Raw genomic sequence first — 6000 nt, forward strand, 5'->3', positions numbered from 1 at the left:
ACAGTCGCTGACCTTTTAGTTTAGGGTTTATAGTCCCGTCTAAGCTTTCTCGGCCTCGGCACTATTGGCATCTGGGATCATATAACTCTTTGTTGTGGGGGCTATCGTAGGCACTGGAAGACATTAGCAGCATTTCTGGCCTCTCCCCACTAGATGCCATAGCACCCCTCCCCAGTGGTGACAACCAAATGTGTCTCCAGATATTGTCACATTCCCCCTGGGGAGCCAAACTGCCCCTCGGTGAGAACCACTGGCCTGGGGGTGGAGACAGACTAAAAGAGCAATGACCACCTAATCACAATTTTTGATAAGTACCATGGAAGAGAATGCAGGTACTACACCAATATTATCTACAACTTGGAAGCCAGGCATTTGTGTGTGTGTGTGTGGTGTAATTATAAATCCTTAGGATAACTCTGAATGATCTCTATATAACATACGGTCTATAGGACCTGCATTCCAGATGAAGAAGCCGAGGCTCACGGGGATGGAGAAATGGTCCGAGGCCAAAAACCCAGTGGAAGGCAGGGTCAGGGTTTGGACCTTGGCCTTCATCTCTGCCTCTGATGGGAAAGGAGAACGGCCTGTGGCTACATGATACTCTGACCAGCCATCTAACAGGCTCATTCCTTCCTGGGGTCACTGTGGTGCTCAGCCACCTGCTACATTAATCAAGCTGCAAACTGCCTGCATCAAGGCGTGTTTGTGGGACATGATTGGGCGGAGGAATGCGGCCTGAACTCTGAGACACCCCAGAACCCCTCCCCCTTGCCAAGGGCCTGCAACAGGACCTTCCCACAAGGCAGCACCGGGAGAAAATAGGGCAGTTCCCCGTCCCCAGATAACCAGAACACACCCCACAGAGACCCATCTCTGAGGTGCCTACTGCCCACTCCAAGGATGCATACAGGTGAAAAAACCCAGACATTCTATACCATCAGCTTTAGGTGTCTACAAGGCGTGTAAGTTGAGGTGGCTCAGGATAGCACATAACAACTTTGGAGATACCCCCCCCCCCCCCCCCCCCCAGATATGAATTCCTACCACGTATAAGCTGCATGCCTTCTGCAAATCACCTCATCCTTTGTGCCTCAGTTTCCCCTCTGTGCAATGGGAATAAATGGGCCCACTACAATGAGCTGGTGCGAGGATTCAGCGGCAATGCAAGCCAAGATTCCAGACAACGACCACCACCCAGAAAAGCATGGTACAATATTCTGATCAATAAAGAAGCTGGACCAGGACACTTTCTCTCCCCCCAGCCCCTTCCTTCAAATAAGACACTGAGTCCCAGGAAGACAGGAACAGGCACAGGAGTATCTCATCTCAGGAAGCATCTCAGGAAGAAGGAGGGGACCTCTGTGCTTCCCGGGTAGAAGGAAGAGGGAGGGACAGTTAATATATTAGCAAAGAAGCACAGCACAGCCCTTCCTCTCAGGCAGAAGTTAATCCTGGACTCCCTCGGGCCACAGGGTACCTGCTTCGGGTCAGCGAGTGTTTAATCATTCGGGACCCGTTGGCAGCACAGCCTCTGCCTTGCGCCCTGGCTCTGCCGGCTGCCCCAGCCTCCATGTGCTCCGGTGGCAACTCCCCTCTGCTCACAAAGACAACAGGCCCCCGTGCCTCTGCCCAAGCTGTTCTCTCTGCCCAGGCTGCCTACCCCTGGACTGCCCGCCACCGGGAACACTGTCTCTGAAGGGCTCAGGTGGGTTCCCACAGCACACTTTGCCCACCTGTTATTGGTCATCACAGACTAATCATAACAGCAACTAGCATTTGCAATCGTGGGTTAACATCTCGAAGGCCCTGAGCTACATCTCTCACCCCTGTGGTCTCCCTTTTCTCCTCACATCACCACCCTCAGGTAGGCAGCTGATCGTTTGAGAGGTCAGGCATCTGTCCATCGCCACCCAGCTACAAGATGGCAGAGTCAGGAATGAACCCTGTGGGCTGGCCTGAGCCCACCTGGTCACCCATCGCTCTGTTTCTCAGTCCTCTTCCTGCCGGTGGAACTGTTTTCCCTGGCTCTCTGTGGGGGGCAGTGGCCTCACCATCTATTTCCAGGCCTGCCTCTCCCTCAGAGAGAAAGAACTCCGAGAGCTGCCTTATTCATCTTGAAATCCCCTGCTACGCACAAGATCTAGAAGGAAGTAAACATCTGTTGAAAACATCAATGAATCCTGAAAAAATGGCAGCCAGGTGAGAAAGGCTCTGTCATGGATTCCTGGGGACAGGCCGTGCCATCCTGACAGCCAGAGGCAGAGGAGGCCACACTGCCCCAGAACGCAGGCAGTGGGAGCCCGGTGCCTGGGAGGAAGCCGCAGTGAGGTGACAGGAAGCACTTCCTGCGTTCCTGCCCACACCAGGCGCTGCACTAAGCACTTTCTGGGTGTGATGGTCTCACAGAATCCTCACAGCCCATGAAGTCAGCATTACAATGACTCCCATTTAACAGATGAGAAAGTCAGGCCTGAGAGAGAGGAAATAATTTACCAAGGTCACAGAGCTTTTAGCACTGAGCTGCAATTTGTGCCTATTGGCACACAAAGACCCAGGAGAACAACCCCACCCCAGACGGGTCCCTTGTGCTCTTCATACTTCGTAGCTTTCTGTGGGCAACAGGCTCGTCCACGCCCTCCCTGGAGCCCAGTCTCTAAGATGTGCTCGGGGTACAGAAGGTCACCTGGTCTCTGCTGGAAGGATGCCAGCGAGGACCCACTATCCACCACGTCCTCCGTGCTGGGCTGGGGGTGGACAGTGAGGTCGGGTGGGGGTCCTAAGGGTCCAAGCACAGCACATGAATCCAGGTACGGGCCTTCTGCGACCTACAAAACCAGGCCGGCTGCAGCCTCTGGGGGTCAGAGAACGCTCCCTCCAGACGATGGAGCAGGTTTTAGGAGGAACCCGAGGCCCTAGTTTCCAAAGAGTCCTCAGAGGCTCCGCAGGGAGGTCTGGCCTTGGGGGAAAACCCACCTTCCTGTGTCAGCAACCTCTGAGCCCTGTGGCTCAGGCTCCCAAACAGACTTACCTAGGTTAGTGTTTAACTCCACTCCAGCATCAATTACCTGGGACGTGGAGGCTGCGCACGCATTGGCCTTGCCTGCCATGTCCTTCCACGCCAGGGAGGATTCAGAGAGCACAGGAGTCACAGGAATGTCTCAGAGGGGGGAACGCAAAGAGGGGTTGGAAGGATCGAGTGGTCTATCTCCCTGCAGGAATGTCCCAGCGGCTGGGAAGAGCCAGGACCAGAGAGGGGCCAGGAAGGTTCCGGGGTTGGGGGACACTGCTGGGTAGACTCCATTGGACAGCAAGGTGCAAAGTTGAACATCCAGAGTGGCCTGGTTGACCTCTGACTGCCAACATCCTGTGGGGGAGGGGGGCCGGGGAAGAGGCTGGGGATTTGTGTGGGAAGGCCTCCCCATGCAGGCTGCCTGCTGAAAAGACTCACTAGCGCCCACCAGCTGCCTGCAAGCCGCCTCTTGATGACAAAGCAGGGGAGGGCGATGTGGGAACTCCCGGCTCCTGCAGAACCACCCACCGAGGCTCCACTTCTGCTCCTGCCTCAGAGGAGGGACACGCCCCACTCCAAACCCTGAGGGAGGGCGCCAGCATTGACTTAGGGGCACTCCGGCCATGCCCCACTGCACCAAGCACTTCCATGGGGGCCTCTCCCCCATCCCCCAAAAGGCTGGTCCTCAACCCCATTTCCTAGAGGCAACTGCTGCTCCCACGAGGCCAAGGGCCTCGCCCTGGGGCAGACAGCTGGTCACCAGCGGAGTTCAAAAGCTTCATTGCCAGCCCAGGAGGGAGTCTCCGGGCCGGAGGGGCTTTCTCGATGCTGCACGGGCCGCAGGAAACGGCAGGGCACACGGGGAAGTCCCCCCGCGGGCCCGGCGGCTAATGGCAGGCCCCTTTCCGAGAGGGAAAGCGCCGGGGGAGAGGGCCCGGGGCCTCCACAGAGAGCGATTCAGCGGCGGCACCTGGCGCCCGGGCCGCGGGGAGCCGGGGAGCCGGGCTTTTCTGGAGGGAGAACAGGGGCCCTTTATGTGGCTCCATCACAGGGGCGCCGCCGCTCGGCTCCCGGTTCCGAGCAGCGCTGATGCCGCCGCGTCTCTCCCTCCCTCCCTCCCTCCGCGCCCGGGTGCCGGGGCGAGCGCCGGTCCCAGGCTCCGGAGGCCGGCCTCGGAGCTCCCCGGCTCGGCGATCGGCCCCGGTTATCCGCCCCGGACTGGGAGCTGCATCCCAGCACCTCCGGGGTGGCCGGGCCGGGCCGGGGGAGGAGGAGCGGGAGGAAGGAGGCTGCATCGGGGAAGGAGGCGGCAGCGAGCGCCTCCCCTCCTCCCCGCTCCCCGCGTGGGGATGCCCGGCAGCTCCGCCGGGGCGCTGCTCCGGTGACCTTGGGGAGACCCCCTGCGACCTCTCGGAGGCGGCTGCACAGGGTCCGCCCCTCCCGGGCGTTCGGGGGCGCTCCTCCGGGGGAGTCGGAGCGCGGGACTCGGGGGGAGACAGCGCGCCGGGCGTGGGGACCCCGCAGCCGGGACCAGGGGGCCTTTGGAGGGGCCGGGCGCGCCGCTCCGGGGCAGATCCACGCGGGGGCGGCACGCGGGGTCGCCTGGCCCTGGGGACCGTTCCTGCCGGAGCCAGAGCGCTCCCTGCGCCGGGCCGCTGTCCCGGGGACCCAGCGCCGCCACGCGAGGGGGCGGCGCCCCCATGCCCGGCCCGAGCCCGGGCTCCGGACTGTTCGGTGCCGGCGGTGGCTCCCGATGGCCGGGATGGAGCTCCCCGGCGGACTGACAGCGACAGAGTCCGGAGCCAGCCTAACCCCGCTGCCCGCCCCACCATCGGGCACGGCGACCCCCGCCGACACCGTGCCAGCGCCTCCCCCAGCCCCGGCCTCGTCCTGGCGCGCAGGACCGAGCGGGCGCCTCATCCCAGCTGCGGGGAGGGCCCCCACCTTAGGGCGCTCCCGTCCCCGCCCTCACCGCCTTCCTCTCCCCCACCCCCGGCCCCCGATCATCTCAGCCGCCGGCCCGGCCAGAGCGCCCTCCGCCCCCGGCCGGGCTGTCAGGGCCGGACCGCCCCCGCCGCCCCCCGCCGCCCGCCGGGCCGCCCGCAGCCCGCGGAGGCCCGGGACTCACCGCTCTCCAGCCCTGCGCGGCGGCTCCGGCTCCGGAGTCGGACCCCGAGCCGGTGGGTCCCGAGCCGCGGCTGCCGCCCGGGAGGCGACTGGAGCCCGGAGCCGCCGCTCCCCGCGCCCGCGCCGCCCGCGCTCCGCCCCGAGGCGGGGCCTGAGCCGGGGGGTGGGGGTGGCCGGGGAGCGCGGGTCCGGGCGCCCTAAGGTGGGGGCCCTCCCCGCAGCCGGGAATGCACGGAGCTGGGGCGCAGCCAGGCCCTGGGGGAGTCCTCCTTAGGGTCGCCCCCCCTTCCCGCCGCCGCCACCCCCTCTGGGAAGGGGAGCCCAGGGCTGGAGCCCCAGGTCACCCGGAACCGCTCAGAGCCGGGGGTTCGAGTCCCTACCTCGAGGGCTGCGCCGCCGGAGTCGGAGGCCTCCTAGGACGTCGAGGGGACCGGCCAGGCCTGGTCGTGGGGACCGTGGGGACCGGTCTGTGGGGGCAGGTCCCCCAACGGGGGGCGGAGAGCGGGAGCGAGACCCGGAGCGCGGCGGGCCGGGCCTGAGACGTGGGCTCGCATCATTTCCCCTTTCTGGGAAGAAAGGAGGTGAAGCGCAGGAGGAAGGAAGTGGTCGTGCCTCTGCTGACGTCTGCCACGGCCTGGAAAGGGGCTGCCTCTCCGAGGTGCACTGCTAAACACGAAAAGGAAAACACCTGGTGGCTTCTGTCATCGAATCCAAGCCTCTGGCCTGGGCCCAGAGCTCTGAGCGCCATCTTTTCTTTGCAAGACAAAGGATGTAACTCCCTTAAGGCTGCTGTATAGAGGGTCCTGTCACTCCCACCCCCTCAGGAAGGGGAGAGAAAGTTAAACAAAGCAGAAGGGAGGGGG

The 6000-nt window shown here is 62.9% G+C and overlaps 1 protein-coding gene across 1 annotated transcript in view; it reads right to left on the minus strand.

The window, feature by feature from the left end:
* The window catches only part of PPP1R16B (protein phosphatase 1 regulatory subunit 16B), an 85951-nt gene extending 80793 nt beyond the window's left edge, over positions 1–5158 (minus strand). Inside the window, exon 1 of the mRNA XM_036417760.2 lies at positions 5139–5158. The gene's annotated coding sequence lies outside the window, so the exon portion shown is untranslated. The remainder of the gene's footprint in view (positions 1–5138) is intronic.
* Positions 5159–6000: the final 842 nt, after the last annotated feature.

This window comes from Pipistrellus kuhlii, unplaced genomic scaffold (assembly GCF_014108245.1).
Source record: "Pipistrellus kuhlii isolate mPipKuh1 unplaced genomic scaffold, mPipKuh1.p scaffold_m20_p_6, whole genome shotgun sequence".
NCBI lineage: Eukaryota > Metazoa > Chordata > Mammalia > Chiroptera > Vespertilionidae > Pipistrellus > Pipistrellus kuhlii.